The 19,004-nt window shown below is 39.5% G+C and overlaps 1 protein-coding gene and 1 long non-coding RNA gene across 4 annotated transcripts in view; one reads left to right on the forward strand and one right to left on the reverse strand.

The window, feature by feature from the left end:
- LOC122831576 overlaps positions 1–6,449 on the reverse strand; it is a 29,295-nt gene extending 22,846 nt beyond the window's left edge. The window contains exon 1 of the long non-coding RNA XR_006370723.1: positions 5,384–6,449. This is a non-coding gene — a long non-coding RNA (uncharacterized LOC122831576). The remainder of the gene's footprint in view (positions 1–5,383) is intronic.
- A 3,171-nt stretch (positions 6,450–9,620) lies between these two features.
- Positions 9,621–19,004, forward strand: part of cmtm8b (CKLF-like MARVEL transmembrane domain containing 8b) — a 34,759-nt gene continuing 25,375 nt past the window's right edge. Inside the window, exon 1 of one of the 3 annotated variants that reach the window (XM_044117865.1) lies at positions 9,621–9,841. The gene's annotated coding sequence lies outside the window, so the exon portion shown is untranslated. The remainder of the gene's footprint in view (positions 9,842–19,004) is intronic. The other 2 variants (XM_044117863.1, XM_044117867.1) reach the window with 2 other exon arrangements.

The raw sequence follows: 19,004 nt of genomic DNA on the forward strand, positions 1-19,004 counted from the left end.
TCTCCAGCCATGTTGTTTTTGTGCATGAATCCACGGCACTACAACGTATCTGATGACGCTGTGCGTCGACGTTAGGAGCCCGTCTAATTATTTCCGTGGCGCAGGCAGCCTTTAGCTACGCACTAAGCAGGCTTGACAACCACGTGCACAGGTGTGGGTGGGTGCTCATGCGTGTTTGTCACCCGGGTATAGGTGCAGAGATGCTGACACCTCCGCGGCTAGAGAAGGACCGTCCCTGCTGCTGAATTATTTAAAGGTGGAATCATGAGAAGGAGAGTGAAGGATTCAGGTTCCCTTCTGCAAATGACTCAAAACCTCGGCGCAACTTCGCTAATTATACTCCTTCTCTTTCGCTCTTGTCGTGTGTTTTCCACGTCCCCCTGCCCCACACACACACACCTCCATTGCATCCCCTTCTTCTCCTCTCCCGCCACCCGCCTCTGCTTGCTCCTGCCAGAGTTAACAACTTGCCAGAAGAAATACGATTAACGCAGCAGAGAGTCACAGTTTGCTTAAGAGGCGACACACACGGGCGATATTTCCCCCGACTGCGCTTTGACAGACAGAAATTGATGGGAGAGGAAAGGTGAGGCAGGGAGAGAGGGTGTGCCTGGGAATAATAACAAGGCAGCGCCGCAGCCCACCTATAATTTAGTAGGTTTCTGTGAGGTTTGCAGCGACAACCCCTGCTTCACACACACACACACACACACACACACACACACACACACACACACACACAGGTCAGGAGAACTGAGTCGGAGTTATCTTTGAGCATGAGACTGATTTTTTCTTCTTTTTTTTTTTAACACCTCTCTCCTGCTCAACATGTACTGGAGACTTACTTAGCATCGCCGTCTCTATATGCCCATAGTAGCAAGTGGCACATCAACACCTGCTCTCATGTACAGGTGCATCTTAATACATCATTAAAAAATGTATTAATTTCAGTAATTCAATTTAAAAGGTGAAACTTGTATCTCAAACAGAAGGGGATCCATTTCAAACTGTTTTGTTTGTTAATTATGATGATCGTGGCTTAAAGTTGATGGAAAAGATGAAAATTAATTCATTATTACAATTATATACGATTCATTTTGATAAAAAATAATCTTTTATTTAAAATAAAAAATGTCAGCCATCGTTGGCTCTGGCGTCTCTTCTTCTGTGTAGTCGAGGTCGGCTCAGTTTTCAGGCCAATTAAGCAGAGTAAAATCACAGCCCTTTAAAGCCGGTCCTGATACCTTTAGCAGTGTGGGCCGGTGCCAACTCCTGCTGGAAAATGAAATCTGCATCTCCACAAATCGTGAGGCGTTTTCCTGAGAGATGGCTGGACCGACTTCACCCTGGATAAAAACACTGCAGCCAAACCCCACGCAATGCTGTGACTGCTGTGGAAACGTCACAGTGGACCTCAACAACCTTCAACTACATCTCAAAATTTACTTTAATCTGAAAAGAGAACTTTATCCAGTCTTATTTCTCACTTCTGGCATGGTCTGTGGTTCTCTCTTCAATTAGCTTTAACAGCAGTGCTCTCAATCCTGCAGGTGGTCCCTGTTGCTTGTGCACCTTTTTTTCTGCCACACGTTTTTCCTTCCACTCAACTTTTCTTTAATATGTTCGTATCAGCCCTCGCTATGAACAAGTTGTTAGAGAATCGAGTTTTGATGTTTGTGTTATTCGATCTCATGAAAATTAGCAGAAATAAATGCTTTAAATGTTTCACTCAGTGTAACTGATGGAAAAGAGCTTCACTTTTTCAGTCGGTATACTGCAACAAAATCCCCTGTCGGTAATATGAAAATACACAAAAATAGACTCGCTTTTAATATTTACTTCCATATTGGGGAACCGGGTTTTGCAAAACTTTACGCAATGTTACATTTTATGAGCCACGCTGTCGAAGATAAGGAACCACACTTAGTCACTTAAAATTGTGAATAAAATCTAAGAATGAAAAAATCTGGGACAGAGAAGTAAAAACACTTTTAGAAGAAACTTGGATGTGGCATGAAATCCAAAGAAAATCTAATTCCTCACTTAAACATTTATGGGCTAAAACACTGCATTGTGTTATAAGAACTGCATATATCCAGAAACATTCATATTGTTGTAATAAAGCAACGTTACTGAAGGCTATAGAGAAGAAGTGGTTCCTGTTAATATTTTAATAACGCACGCTTCGCATCATTTACTTGTAGTTTTATTTGCTAGCAGTTAGGAATCCATTGATTTCAAAGGAAATACAACACTTTAAAAAACCACATAAAGAAAAGATTGTTTGTATAAGAAGATTTGAAATTGACTAAAAAGGTGAATATGTATTTGAAGCGATGGAGTTTATTACGCGTCAGAAGATGTGGTATAAAACTGCTGTGAAATATTTTGAATCAGTTCAGAAATGAGCCGCGAACTGAAACGAGAACATGCTTGTCAAAATTTCTCCAAAATTTAAGCTGTAAACATTTTTTTTACTAATATTGATCATTCCAGCGGTTTGGATGACATGATTGAATTTCACTGGAGCCAGAAAAATGCGTAAAGAAAGTTGCAAGGTAAAAAGAACAAAATGAATCCAAACAGAGACCAGATGAGATAATAACTCTAAAACAGACAGCAGCAGCTGAATGGAAATACCCACAGTAAATGTATTCGATGTACAAATGATATTAACTCTGTTCATTAACAAATAAATTCCAAAGTAAGCTGCAAATTTGTATTTTTCTGCTGTGGATGCATGGAAGAAAAAAAAAAAAAAAAAAAGGCCAGCAGCGATCGAGGCAGGGACATGTTGACAGGGAACGAGGGAATGCAGAAGAAAGGGGAGGAGGTAGAGACGGAGGGCGGCAGGGCGGTGGAGTGGTTTAAGGCCGACTGAAAGCCAGCAGGTCACAGAGGTTCCCTTTAAATTTAGAACCAACCGCGAACGCCCTCCGTCTCCTCCAAAAGGCTGAATGACTGATTATAATGGCTGCCTGTTTCCATCGCGTCCCGTCAGCCTCTCTCCGTGCTGCTCTCTGAAGCGGCGCTGTGACCGGCGAGCTAACATGTGGGCAGGCCTACAATTTACAATTACAATTTAGGCATTTAGCGGCGGCCCCGTAACAAAGTGACTGACAAAGAGACCCAGAAGAGGGAGAAAGAGAGACAAAAAAAAACAGAGGCCTGTGATTCCTGTTATCCTCTGCATCATGATAAAAACAAGAACTTCTGAAGACGACCAGGGTGGGGTGATTACTGTTCAGACCCATAAACAATGTCGATTTATTCTCAGATATGCCAGATTTACCTAATAAAAAAAATGTATATGACTGAAAGAACTGAACCCCACACACAATCCAATCCTGTGATTTGAATTAGAAATAGATACGTTGTACAGATTAGGTCACTGCTTGACGTATTTCGCTCTAAAACAAGAGTTTCATCCGTTCTGGCTGGTCTAAACACAGCAAGGTCTGCCAGTCAGACTTCAGCAGAGATGCACTGATCTACCTTTTCCTGTCTGATTTTTTTAAAAGGATTTTAATATGTAAAACAGGGGGGGAAAAAATCACACAAACTATCTTCTTTGATAGCGATATTAGTTTTAAAGCCAGCAGATGTATAAAAATAATTCCAAGAGTATGCCTAAAGCACATCCCCTAACCTTCATCGGATTTTGATTGAATTCAGAAAAGTGCATCCATTGGTTGATGTGTTCGTAGACAAAAAATTGAGGGAGTTCACAGATTTTACGCATTTTATGAATTTGGAAAACAAAATTCTGATTTTTTACTATTTGATCTGCCGCTCATCGACCAGATCGGACAATCAAGAAAAGATTGTTTGTCTACATTTGTAAATGTCTGATTTCCTTTTAGCTTTTTTTTTTTTTTTTTTTTTTTTTTTACCTTTAGATGGAAAACTTTTTTAATTTAAACCTTAAAATGAAATTTTCTTTTGTTTTTATTTCTGTCAAAGAAGAAGCCCGACCAGGGACTGAGTGGGGAAATTACCCAGAGTCTACAGAAGTGCAACATGTAGAGCAACAGACCCTTTGACTGTGTGCTCTCTCTGATCAAACAGACCTGAATGAGCGAGTGGATCTGCACACTTCAGCGAAATGCAACGCAAAAACAAACAATCAAACAAACTCATAATCTCATTTTCTGCTCAGGTTCAGTTCTGTTGTACACAGACTCTGCAACACAATGCTCTCGGCAAACACGTTGAACAGCAACAACAGCAACAACGCCACTAAGTCTCCAACATGAACACGTACAAGCAAGTCAGTGCTAGTGTGAACTGTTGGAAAGTACACATTACAATTTGTTAAACTTGCTAATTTATCTTAGGAAGGTGGTCAAATTCAGCAGCTCCTTCACAAAATGACCAAAAACATCGTTGAAGTCCAAAGAACGTGAATAAGAGTGTCTCCCGTTACAGCAATTAATGAAAGTTGACACTTACCATACTTTACACCATTTTACTGTGACAGTGTATTTCATAACTAAATTCATAAAAAAGAATTACGGTATTAATTTAGAGAAGCTTAAGCTGTGTAAATCACTGTTTAGCTACAAAGTCATAGTTGCCTGCAAGTTGCTTTTATTTTACCAACATGCACGTTGCAAGTCTCAGCACCTGGATTTTACCTGTCCGCCTCCGAGAGACAGTGTCAAAATGTCCTACGTGAATCCTGTATTCATTGGCCAGAGGAGGTTTGGATCTCCTCCCTTTTTTTTTTTTTTTTTGTTTTTAGGTTATGGTATACAGCAGAGAAACCTGTTGTGTTGTTTTCATGTCAGATCATCATTTCGAAATCTCGGATCAGAGGCGTGAGGGGTAAAAGCAGGGACAGGGGAAAAAGTCACAATTAAACGTTAAAACGCCGCATCACAATCCGGCCGCCATCACCAGTTTTAAAGAGCAGCAATAGAACCGTAGCAGTGAATAATAGTGACTTGTTCTCAGCACATATCTAACAGGCTTTTGAAGTCCAACATTTGCTCAATGTAAGATCAGTGCGATCCACAGTGCAGAAAATTCCTACTGATATTTATGAAGTGTATCTAAAAGGAAACTCAAAGACGGTTTTGTTCTTTAAAACGAAGAAACAGCCAGTTCCCTGCACTTTTAATTTTAGTTCACTTTTTTCTATATAGACACAGTGCATGTATTAAATAATAATGCAACAAGACAATTAGGGGTTGAAAGTGAGAAACTGCTCCTAGATGAATAGCGTCGAGATGACGTCTAGTGCAAGCAGCCTCATGGTAAATGTCTTGTAAAGCACAGGCAGCATTTCAAAGATGAGGACAGTATGGAGGAGAAGAGAGAGGGAAAAAAAAAACCTCAAAGCAAAGAAGGCAAATGAAATGAACACAGAGCAGGTACTCACTCGGACAGATGCAGGAACAGCCCCCCAAAACACATCAGTGAAATGCACCGGTTCGCCTTTACCATCCTGTCAGGGTGCAAGCTATGGTTGCCTTGGCCCTGGCTGGGCGTTATTTGTGAGCCAAATCCTTAAAGAACAAGAATCTTTCTCTGCGCCTAAAACCTGCCGACAGACAGGGGGCTTTGAAGGCCCCCAACTGAGCTCGGCACAGAGCTTTGAAGCCAACTGAAAACTGCGCTTTATGGGACTAAATGAAAGCGAGGGGAAAGGAGGAAAGTTGGAGAAAAAGCCGAGAAACACAGAGGACTGTTACTGTTTTTCTTCTTCTTCTTCTTTTTCTTGCTTTCTGATTGTAAATTTGTCTGCAGCTTGACATGTAGCAGCAGAGTTATCCAAACTTTGTTTTGACAGTGAAAACAATGTCAATGGGTTACAACATGTCAACTTCTATAAGTGTAAACACGACTGATGCATAGACGTCCTCTCACCAAACTCCTTTACTTATCGTCAAAAGAAACCAATACACATTTACTGCACATGTACGGCTTCTGGCACATATTACTATAACAAACTGTTTTGTTATAAGCTTAATTTACAAACACAAACATTTGCAGTATTTTTAATCTGTTTACAATCGTTTTTTTGAGATTACATCATGTCCATGTGAATAGTTTTTGTTTGCATAAATACTATATAAAACTGAATAAGGGGGACAAAATATTGCATAATAATCTAATTGAAATTAGTTCTTTTTATCCATTGAAAAAGGCTTTGGTAAGAGATATGATATTTTCTCTGCAGACTTTAAACAAAGCCCCTTTGTCTTTAACGTAATGTTTTTGGACATTTGCTATAAATGGCTCTTTTTGTCTGCTTAGTTCCAACATTTAATAATGTTTTGTGGTTTTTTTTCTTTTTTTTTCTCTCTTTTTTTTTTACACTTCTTGTTTTTATGCAAAATTTGCTTTACAAACACATAAACACATTTTCCAAAAATAAAATATGAGTTTGTCTTAAAAAAAACAAACAAACAATATATTTGCATTCCTGATGTTGAGTCGACGCGGCAATGAATGTTTGTGAAACTGTTCTGATCTTTCTTTCCCTTCACTTTTCATTTCAAAGGCTGCAATTTTGCAGTGCTTATGCACAACCTATTATCAGATTTATCCACATTAATCCCAAAGATAGTCATGGGTGGAAAAAAAAAAGAAGCTTTCTTAGAGAAAAAAGACGCACATTTTCATGGTAATAAAAGTGTTTGTTTGTCACATAAACAGCTTCCAATGAGGTGCAATGCTTCTTTTTTTTGTTTGTTTTCTCTCCTCTCTTGTGTCACCTCGTTGTTTGAACTTCGGTTATGGAAAAAAAAAAAAATAAATAAAAATCTAATGGCGCGAGTTCTCCATGACACATCATTTCCACGCCGCTTTTCATGTTCCTCTGTCGAACTAATTATCGGAGGGGAAAACAAACAGCCCTTATATATCCAGGCCCGAAGCCCGTGCATCCTACAGACGCCCGGGACGCTCTCTGTGGAGACACATCTGCAGTCAGATCGCTCGCTCTGGACACACTGAAGCCATTTATCACTTTCTCCGTCGCTCTTTCAACGGGTCCTTTAGAGACACACACACCATCTCGAGCGGGACAAAACAGCGGACGAGCCTCTGTGATGTCCTGACTCGCTCCACTCCTCTCCTCTTCCAAAGCTCCGGCTCCGGCGCACTGGGACCCAAAACCAACACGCACACAATGGGGCCTTGTTGGAGTCGCCCTAATGTTTCTAATGTCATGTAAATGAGACGGGAAGAGGGCAGGAAAGAAGAAGAGAGGAGCGGAGCCGCGGGGGGAGGAGGCGGTGGGAGTGTTTGTGTGTCCGAGGAGGCCGCTAAGCTCCCATTACCAAAGGATTAGGCAAATGCTGCCGTTGTATCGACGCTGGTTCGACAGCGAACCGCCAACCCTAATCTCCTCCTCTCTTCTCTCTTCGACAACGCCTCCTCTCCTCCCTCCTTCGCTCCCTATATAGTCCCTTCCACCACCTCCTCGATCGTTTGTCAAAAAATATTCACAGAAACTTTCTGGATCCGACTCCTCAACTCCAACTTGCTACCCCCCCCCTTTTTTTTTCTTTTTCTTTTCCCTTTTTTTCCCCAGTCTTGAATATCCACCCGAGCTCCAAACTAAAAAAAAACAAAAAAAACAAAACAAAACAAAAAAACAGAGATACCGCTAGACTTACTTGGTTTGCAGCCAGAATAAATTTGTCTGTTCATTGATTTCTCTGACATGAGATGTGTGTTTGTGTGTGTGTGTGAATGTGCAAGAGGTGATCAATATTGAAAGCCAGAGTGCTTCTCTGGTTTTTGCCTGTGATGTGTTTGCCTGGAGCCTCTCAGTGAAGCGGTGACCTGCTGGCTCCTCAGCGCTCCGGCTCCTCAGTTCGCTGCTCCTCGGAGCGCAGGCAGGGGGACCAGGGCCCGGTCCCTGGATGCTGTGTCCCTGAGCGCACTGGTGGCTCCTGCAGAAGGCTTCACTTCTGTTTTGTCCGCCTGCAGAGTGAGGAGGAAAGAGCATGTGTGATTATTTATTTGTCAGGACGGGGTCTGCATCCAAACTTTGCGCTGTGTCTGTACCAGAGCCGATAACTTTTGAGTCGGAATTGCACAGATTTACTCCATCCTGGTATTTACCCATCATTAGAAACACAAAACAAATGGCTATTAATCTTATTTTATAAGATGAGAATTTTGTGGTTGGAACTACTTCTAAAGAACGTCTAAATTCTCCTTAAATTTGTAGGCTAAAATCAGTATTTATTCGCTCAAAAAGTGTTAAACAGTGTGTTTTTAAATGCCTGTTAGGTGTAAATGCAGACGTATTATAGCACAGAATAACGAGCATGAAAAAAAATGAGCAGGGAGAGCTGGGTTTAAACTCAGAGCTAATAATTCTCTAACACAGAGCTACACAATTACACAGTTTCATATTATGCAAAAGTCCAGAAGACTCGACGTTTGCCTGCGAAGAAATGTCGAAGAATTATGGCTGGGAATCGTTATGTCTTGATGTCAAAATATTCATATAAATACCAGCCAAGTACATTTTTGCCCAGAATATTGTAACATGTTGTTATGCTGCCCATCACGAAGCATCGTTGTGAATCCACAAACCTCACAATAGATCGGAGGCATCAAATTTATTTTCTTATTGGTCCAAATCCAAATTACGAATGTCAACAGTTTAACAAAAGGCTAAAAATAGCTGTATTCGATGAGAACTTCTTGAAATTAAATATTATTTAGCATCTTTTCACATTGATGTAATTTGGCAATACACAGATAAAAATGCTTTGATTTGATCGACAAAATTATTTTTAAGGACACAAATGTAATTTTGAAAGTTTTACTTCTGTGTCCTTCTAGTCTAGAGGGCCACATAAAAACGTATGGCGGGCCCGATTTGGCCCCCGGGCCTTGAGTTTGGCACGTGCATTCAATGGATAAATAGTCCGTATTTCTGCCTTTCCTCCACCAACAATAATGTTACTTAAGTCAGAGCGATGAGTTATGACCATTTACTTTTCACACCCTGACTAAATGTGTAGCTCATCATAAATGGAAAATATGTCCAAACAGACAATGTAAATAGGGGGGGGGGGGGGTGGAGCAGCTGCCTTTAAGTCAGCTGAAAGGCAGTGTGAAGCCAGGAGAAGGAGAAATGTGATAGTATCAATGCTTTCCATGCATCTTTATTATATATCTTCGGTCATTTAGTTGCTTTTCTTACACCACTTGCTGAGGCAAGGTGTTGCTTTAAATGTGCAAAATATGCAAAAAAAACCAAAACCAAAAACAAGAGAGCAACATATGTACCATATGTAACATATGTAAATGCAAAAACAAAGACATGCTTAATCTCTGCAGGAGTTCACAGTAACTATTCAAAACAGCTCAGGCTGAAGAATGTTGTCGAGAAAGGATGCAGCTATTCTGAGACAAACCGGCTGTGTGATGTTTGTCTCCGTTTTCGTGTGAGCGCGCGCGCGCGCGAGCCCGCGCTCGTGCATGTCGGGCAACCCGGTGACACAGTTGCAGGAGGAACTTGGAATACTCAATTATCACATTAACACATCCAGAGAGCAAGCCCGGAGAGAGGCCTCGCGCGGAACCCGCGCACGCGCACGACAGGGAGTTCGCGCGTATCTGTGGCGCTGCCTGCAGGCCCCCCGCTGAGGAGCTCAAACACACCAGCTGAGGGGGCGGCGATGGTGGTGGTGGTGTTGTGGAAGGGAGGGCGGCTGGTTGAAGAAAAACACGAGGCTTGTGAGTGACATTGAGACCAAGGTTAAACACGAACCAGCAGCTCTGCAATAGGCTGCCTTGGGAACAGTAGAAGAAGAAAAGCGTCAGAAAATGCTGCAGCCTCGCCCGTCGCTTCTGGAGCCGCGGTAAGGTAACAGCTCGAGATTCTGAAGGAGCTACCCATCACTTCTTTTTTCTTTCTTTCTTTTTTTTTTATCCACTAATATCATTAATAGTCTGTTTGCTGGTTTTCACTTCAATAAGCCCCAAATAGAAGGGAATGACATTTGTATCTGGAGTCAAAATGGCAGAAACTTGGGTAACAAGCTAGGCGCACATAATTTTAGAGGTCAGAAAAGTAGTGACTGCACCCTAAATAAGATACAACTGAAACAACTGTCCAGGCGATGAGCATCAAACCTACAAGAGGACAGAGAAATTGTCTGATTTTTTTTTACCCCAGTAGATTCGTAGCGGTTTTAAAAAGTTGCTGCTGGAAGATTTGCAGTCAGGCTGCTCTTATGGTGAGTAGTAAGATGCAGGAGAAAGCATCACAGACCGCAGAGAAGAGCGGACTCATGCTCCCTCTCTCTTCCACCTCCTGCTGCACACTGCTGGACAGCTGGCTGAAAGAAAGCTCCAAAACGTTTCCCCTTGCTTCTAAAAAAAAAAAAAAGAGAGAAAGAGATTTGGCTGCTCGGAAATACAGCGAAATGTGAAATGTCGTTACCCATCCAAACAGCTATGACGTGGAAACTAAAAGATTTTTGCATTAAACACTATTAACTCTTACATGACAACAACATGAAACCTTGACTAATCAAATGTCAGCTTGTGAACATTAAAAGCAACTTATTTGTTTTTGCTCAACTCTGAGTGTCGATGTCAAAGTAAAAATAATCAAATGTTATGTATCTGTTTGTACTGAATTGATATTACTTACTTACTGTATTGCAAATACTATGTTGTCTTTTTAAATTTTCGTACACATTCACATCATTATGTACATATTAAAGAAAAAAAAAATCATCCTACCAGATTCGCCCTCTGTGGGACAGTGAAAGCTTTTTTGGTTCAATTAGTAATAAAGAATATATTATTTCAGCAGATGTAGAGAGATATTGATAGCCTCACTTTTACAATTTATTTTAAACAGTGAAATCCACCTCATAAGGATCCATACTCGCTTAAATGAATTGCTGAGCTTGGTGGTTTTTAATGTTGATCTTAATGAGTCAATTTACATGACAACATGAAAGCATTCGTAGCTTTTTAAGAAAATTATGTTGTTTGAAAATTCAGCCCTACTAATTATAATTATCCAGCTTTTTACAGCAAATGTAGAAAACATCTATTTTATTTAGTTACCACCTGAAATATGCTCCGTAACACCACGCTGTTTTTTGAAGACAAGTCAGCATCAAGAACTATCTCAGACGCTAATATATAATTTTTTCTGATGCCTTCAACCAATTTTATTTGCAGATATGTTCAATTGAGCACATGTTTGAAAGAACACACTTTTTAATTTATTCATCCACTTTAGACAAAAGACCAGAAAGTTTTTTTTGTTTTAGTCAAACTTGCACTGAAACAAAACAAAAGCAAAAAAATCAAAATCAAAAGAAAAACCGCTCCGTAAATACAAACACCTGGAAGGTTCAGCAGCTAGGATAGCATTAAAACAAATTAAATCACATAAAGCATCTCATGTAAGTCATGAATAACAAATCTTTATCTTTTAGATGTATAACAGAGTCGGGATAAGACGAGAACAAAAGCTCCCCTGCATCAAAGCGATATTTCTCTGGGATTGTACCCTTCTCTTGTAATTACCCTCTGTGATTAAAAAAAACAAAACAACTAATATAACTAATTTATGACTTTAGCTGCATTTAATTCCTTCAACCACTCCCACACATCTAACAGAAGGGATTTTATTTTATTTTTTCCTAAGCGTTGTAGATTTTCAAAGTTTTCATACGCGGCGTTCTTTCCAACTCCGGGGTTTAGACGAAGAAGCAGAGGGTCAAGGTTCACGTGGCTGATAGCTGCTCAGGGTCAGCTCGGATACCAATCAGGTGATACGGCCTGAGCGGTGAGGCTATTTAAAGTGTAACGGGTCGAATGTTTGGACCGCAGGGATGTGGGGGGAAAAGAAAACGTGTTGCACGTATGCATGCGTTGCCGTGTGTGCAGAGTGTGGGACTCCACTGGTACGCTGTTGGCAGCGAAGGAAGGGAGAGAGAATACGTAAGTTTAACTTTGTTTCAGTACACTAATGTTTACAGTAAGATTGCCTTGTTATACTATGGTCATTCCTGGTAAGGTTTTCAGAGTATTGGGAGATTTGTTTCTTTCTACACAACAATGTTCCAAAATCAAGAACATGACCAATATCACAAAATAATCGCATCATCAATGACAACAACAACTGTACGGCTTTCAAAAACGGGTCTACGGTGATTTCTGACAAACATCTGCATAAGGAGACACAACTGCAACATGCAGTCGGTTCCAGTGACAGGAGGTGAGACACCTTGGACCGGTCAGCAGTCCATTGTAGGCCAACACAGAGACATAGGAGGACAAACAATGAGACACAGCCCAATGCTGTGGAGCTCTTGTTTTATTTCTGCTTATTGTCTAATTTAATTTTAAAAAATAAATAAAAATGGTAGTTTCATTAATCCTTGCGTAACAAAATAGAGAAATGTGTAAAAGTGTTATGGAATAGTCGAGCAGCCAACAATCCTGCAGAGTGAGGATTTGATGTGTGGAACAGCAAACTCAAGCCAAGATAACTGAGCGAAAGCAACGTCTGCAACTCCAGTGTGAGTTCAGAAGGGGACTATTGGCACCAACATTTTTTAAAATTATTTTTGTAAAAGTTAGAAAGCTAGTTACCACCCATCTGATTTCTAGAGATGGTTCTTAATGAACTTTGAAAGAGTCATTTTAATTTACTGTTCTTTCTACTTTTCCTTGAGTAATGCTGTTCTCTAAAATACTAGAATTTGCACATAACGTTACCGTTTGGTTTGTCTCAGCAGGTAATTTTCACAAATTAAATCAGATGTTATGATCAAACAGCTGCCAGGACAAAAGCAGCCTTTTTGCCAAGTAGTTTTTTCCCCCCTTTGTCTTGAGTCATTTTAAATTTTTTACATCAATGAGTAAAAATGAATCTGATATGAGTGACAAAGAATATGAACTTTTTCACAGTATGAAATTTTGTGACTTTTACAGCCTGTTGCTGGTTAATTTTTCAGAAATAGTGCCTAGAGATTAGCTAAATGATCATTTCTGGAGCTTGACCCTTGATGTGGCGATGAGTGTTTTTCACAATAAAATCTCATTGTTTTAGTGTTTTATTCCTCTTCTAAGATTGTCTACTAAATAAGATTTTGCTAAATATTTCCCATCATTTGAATACATGATGTATTCAACTGTGATTTTTTATTTTTTTTTGCAACACAACAGTGTGCATTTAACTGAGCAAAAAAAAAAAAAACCAACAACAAATGTATAAAATAAAAAAAATCCACAGCTGGACTTTGTTTTTACATGTAATAGAGCTGCATCAAAAATTTCACATCAATTATCAAACACTGGCAAAATACTGCTGGAGAGGAAATTTCCCCATTGCTACCTGCAGGATATATGAGAAATCATTTAGATTTTAGTGAGGAGGAGACAAATCTGCCAAGTAGAGAACATCATCACTGCTCCAGATATTTAATTTGGTATCTATATTTCAGTTTGCAAACGTGCATGCAAATGTACATATAAATATTCATCTTCAGACGAAGACAAAATTCTCCGCTTGGTGAGCGTGGAGCCCATTTCAAAGGCTCCGCACATCAAGATCAAGAGGTGGTCGAGGCTCAGGTCCACACCTGGGAAGCCGAGTCAGGAAGTGAGTGAATGAATTAATGAGTGAATGAATTAGTGAGGAGTGAATGAATGAGCGGGGCTCTCGGTAGGCCTGTTTCTCTTCTGCTGTTTTGTTCTTAGTGCTGTTTGTGTTAGGAATTGCTTTTAAGAATGCGTCAATTCATAGCATTTTTAAAGTTGTTGCCTCTACATGTGCTTGTTTTAACTTAAAATCTTAAATTAAACTTTTAAAAATACTTCTTATTTATATTTTTCTAATTGAACCGTCCCCATTTTGGGATTAGTTGTCACAAATGGCAGATCCTTTAAACCGGTTTAACTGGAGTAGCATAAGGCCACTATTATGAGCTGAAGCTGTCGTTGCACATAAATTTGGAACTGACCAAGGATATAATTCTTATTATTTTGGAGAATTGAAGTTGTAGTTGGATGTACCATCCAATTCTGCTCACTCCTTCCCAGCAAAACCCTCATTTACACAGCAGAACAAATAAACTCCACACTGAAACGCCTCAGCACAGACATGAAACTCTGGTGTTCTGACTGTGAAGCAACACTGATAGCCAGTATTTCTATACAACTCTGATTTTATTTGCTACTTTTTACGTACAATATTTGTAGACATCTCTGCACATCTTCCTAAGTGCGCTGCAGGGAGAGAATGAAACAGAATGCAGTGATTTGCAAGTCATTGCCATCTTACAATGCAGAAAAGCCTTACTAAATCCTATATTCGCAGCATCCCTCACCGTGTAACTCCACAGTCAACAATACTTTTTGCCCTACAAACGTAGCACTGCACAGGAAATATTGTTGTAGACCAGCTGTGGGAATAAGCTGTCCAGTGAGGGTTGGGTACAGGACCATCACCCTAGACCAGTGGTGTCAAACGCATCTTCGTTTTGGGCCGAATCAAGATCATAACTGTTCTTAAAGGGCCGGTTGTGATAAAACCTGCTCACAAACCGTTACAATATCAATAAAGTCCTAAAACTAAATATTTTTGAACATCTTTTCAGTCCCTCCAGGATTTTGTGATACTTTCTGTGATTTTTTTTAACAATAAAAATCAAAGATTTTGCGGTACTAATTTGGAAATATATGTGCTTATGTATGATGGTAAATGTGGCTTTTTGACTATAATCCTGACATCAATTAGAGCTGAGGCAGCTGTTTAGTACAACTAAGAAAGTTTTTGACAATTTTTGAGAAAAACCTGCAATGAACTCCCAATTATGTAGTAGTGCAAAAAACTGCAGGGATTTGTTGATTTTGGGTAAATTTCCACGATAATTCTCAAGAAACTGGAGGGACTCATTGATACAATTTGGCAGAAAAAAGATAAAAACAGCATTGATTTGATTGAAAACATAATATTTAAGCACATGTAGTGTTTAGTCTAGAATCCAGAGAGCCACATAAAAAGCTATGGCGGGCCAGATTTGGCCCACGGGCCTCGAGTTTGACACGCGCCCTAGACATATAGTCAGGACTCCAATGGAAATGTCTGGATCAATGCATATTTGTGTGTTAGAATGGCCTAGTTAAAGCCCAAACCTAAATCCATGCGACATCCTTAAAATGTTATCCATCAAATCTTGTGCCAAGACTCTTGAGAGGTAAAAACTTCTGTCTCTAGCTGACAATATCACTGATAATGACCTAATTTGAGTTTAGCTGCTTCCTTTTAGTGCTCTTTGGTAAAACACAACCTTCTGCCAATCACCATTTAAACTGAAATACATCCATGGGTGTGTATAAAAAAAGTGAATACATTTTAGGAGGAACAAAATAGGCCTTTCCAATGGTGTGGATAGTTATATATTTAGGGCTCAATTGCTGATATTTAAATACTATTTTGTGTGGATTTGAACTGTTTGACTGGATGATCTTCATAATTAAATTTTCCATAAACCTTTACAAAATGATTCTGTTCACATTGTTATTGACTCTCACTATTAATGCTGTTTCAGAATGCATTCGGACTGAAATCATTGAATCCAGTCAAAGTTTGTGGCTCATAATCACAAATTTGTATCTTAGAATTTCTATGATGAACGAAAGTAAAAGAAAATTAATAAAAAAAACCCCCATGAAGTGGTAAAACAGAAACTAATCAAACCAGCTGAAGAGCGCAGAAGGAGAACATGGAAGTGAAGTTGAATTCTTGTGTCCATTGTCATTCTGAACACACAGCTGTGTTTTGTTTGCGCTCATGGAAGTAAGCGGGAGATTGACAGCCAAAGCTGATCTCAGCATTTTGACGATTTGGAGCTGCGTCTGAGTTAAAAGAGCAGACGATTTGTTTGTGAGCCTTTGTTACTCTTTTCCGTCACTCACTTTCACTTTTTCCATATAAAAAAAGTGCATCCCAAAGACACTTTCCTTCTTTCTTAGGATTCTGATTTCTGTTTTTTCTTCTGCTGAAGGAGATTTCCACAGTGTATAACAGTCCACCTGAACAACCATCAGCCTCAGCAGCTGAGGGGCTTCATAGTATGTAGTAAGTGGTGTATGCAGTCTTTTCATCTATACCGAGGTGACTAAACTGTAGTATTTACAGGACTTAGTGAGTAAAACTCGCCACAAAGGGGAGAGATTCTGCTGTTTTGTAGTAGCTGATTCACAAACCTTTGGTCACGTCTGTAAATCAGGAAGTTCTAATCTGAATTTACAGTAGAAGTACAATACAGTAAAGCTGTGGCATACAAAAAATGTCTGTTTAGATTATTTTAATAATTCCTCTCTGGTTTTTAGTGATGTTTTTAGTTTTCCTACATTGTCGTGCATTTTACACCCATGTGAAACAGAAATAGGTACGGGTTTTTCTTGTTGGTTTTCTTACATTTCTAAAAGTTAAATCATTAAACTGAGAATTTTATGTCCTTCAAAAATATTTTCCAGCAATTAGCTCACTTCCTTGACTCAAAAAAACCCAACTCAATCAGTCAAGACCGGATTAAACTTACTATTAATTTGTTCTTCAGGGATATACTCTATATACATCTGAGAAAATAAAACGTGATTTTTGAACCCTGTGAATAGCCTTAAACATACTGATTAGTTCTATGCTTTTCATTTAAAGACAAGACAAATATGTGACTGTTTGGTGTCAATATAAGCAATTTATGTCTTTTTTGCATTAGAGGCACACAATGGTTTTCCTGCAAATTTCAAAGGGAGAAAGTCATTTCCATCTCATAACCACTGCCGGGGTAAATTGCGGTCATTTGTGAAGCTCATCTGTCACTTATTAACTTGTTTATCTCTTGGCTGTCATTCTCTCTGGCCTCAATCCATCTTACATTTAGTCTTCTCACCTAACAGCTGATCCAACAATCTCTCCAATGATTGCTCCGGCCAACTGTGACTGAAGCAGGCGCACCTGTGTGAGTGTGTGCGTGTCAGATGAGTGTGTGTGTGTCAGGTGTGGTTGGGTGAGCTTACTGCTAAACTGGGCTGCTTACTTCAGACTGAATAAAAGAGTGAAATGAAAATGTGTGTGTATGTGTGTTCAAGCACATAAAGTGTGGTAACCTTTAATTTTGGCATTGCGTAGGGAAACATCAGCGTGGGGTCAGGTGTGCTGCGTCCTGCCCAGCCAGCTAACCTGGATGGGAATGCGTGTGTGGGTGAGTGTGTGTGGGGAGGTCAGCTGCGGTAAAGGACCTGAGGATTTGGGGATTATCTTGGATTTATTTGGGACGTTCGCTGCTTTTCTCGGGGCAGCTACAAATCATGACGAAATGGCAGCTGAGGGTTTGTCTCGACGAGGATGAGATTGACGTTATTAATCACAGTTTTTTTTTTCTCCCGTCACGAACGCTCGGGGCTCAGCAGATGAATCATGTTTCCACTGAAGATCGACCACCATTCTGCTGCATAATGCAGAGTTTGTTCAACCACTCTGTGGCTGAACAGAAGTGTAGCCTGCAGAAACTCTTTGCAGCGCCCATAGATAAGAGTCTTTTTGTTCCTCTTTCTGTTTACCTGCCCAGTTTGCACGCAACCTGCAGCCTTGTTGCTTTATCTTCTTCTCTCCCTTTAATTCCCCCCCAACACACACACAAAGACTCAAATCTCTTTCTATTCCTTTTACGCGGAACTTGATCCAAAAGCAAACTACACTTTCAAGCACCAGGGTTATTTTCCCAAAACAGGACTTGAGTTACAAACACAAAGTTTTCAGCAAAGCTCCACATCATTCACATGGAAAAGCAAGACGTGTTTGTAGCTAACGTCATAATGTAGCCCCGCACAATGTGCACGTTTCCCAGCCTGACAATATTTATGTGGCGTTGTTCAGAGCCGTTGAGACGTGTGGTTACTAAATCCTGCATAATCCGATTTCTGTCTCGCTGTAATGTTCGCAGCACATCTGGACCGGCGCACTAGACAGCCAAAAGGCCTCTGTTCGGTTGTTTTTATTTGAGCTCTGCTTTAATTTTAATAGCACAACGCAACTGGTTAAATTGTCTGTTTATTTATTTATTTCTGCTCTGAAAGCTGGTGACTTCAGCAGGTCTTGCAGATGCAGGTGTCTTAACTCTAATCCACATCTAAACACAACTTAACTTCCTCTTGAATGCTTCTAGCTGTTCAGTCTCTAGTAGAGCGTCTGTTGTTATCATAATGGAGTATAACTGCTGATAACCCAATAACCTTTTGATAACTGCATAGATAAGAAGCATTTAAAGTTGGCCTTCACATTAGATTATGGTAGTGCATTTTTTTTGATTTGCGCATTCAGAAAAATGAAGCACAAAGACATTGGGAAGGTCTTAAAAAATTAAATGTATCTCAAGGTTCATTAAAAATAATCACAGAGAAAAATTAAAAGCCACACAGACGATACTTCATCTTATTAGGAAGTAAAGTAGAGCTAAAATGAGCAGCAAACAGGTCAGTTTAATCCACTTAAAAAGTTTCTTCTGAATTAAAAAAATAAGACTCATCTGTCAGCAAATAAATAAATACATAAATAAGTAAAATGTTATTATTTCCAGGTCATTTTTATTTGTGTTAAATATCTAAAAAAAAATCCGATTTAGATTTTTAAAATCATTTTCTTGAGTGACATTTTTTAAAGTTATTTATTAAAATCCAAATATAAAATATAAAAATGTAAAAAATATTTTCTTTCGTTTTGCAAAAAAAAAAATAAAAAATTGTCAATGCTATTACAAGATGGGTCATAAGTTTCCACAGATACATAGGGGAATGTAAAATGTATATTTCTTTCATATTTCAGATACCCAAGAAATTGAGTTTGACAAAAGTGCAAAGAATTGAAATCATACCGATGCCTGGATCGAGAAGCAGTCGCATGGTTGCACGAAACTTTAACAAAAACATGGAGCGAGCATCACACACAACACTGTGGCAGAACCGGAAATGTTGCAGATCAACCACAAAGT

The sequence above is a fragment of the Gambusia affinis genome, linkage group LG05 (assembly GCF_019740435.1).
Source record: "Gambusia affinis linkage group LG05, SWU_Gaff_1.0, whole genome shotgun sequence".
NCBI lineage: Eukaryota > Metazoa > Chordata > Actinopteri > Cyprinodontiformes > Poeciliidae > Gambusia > Gambusia affinis.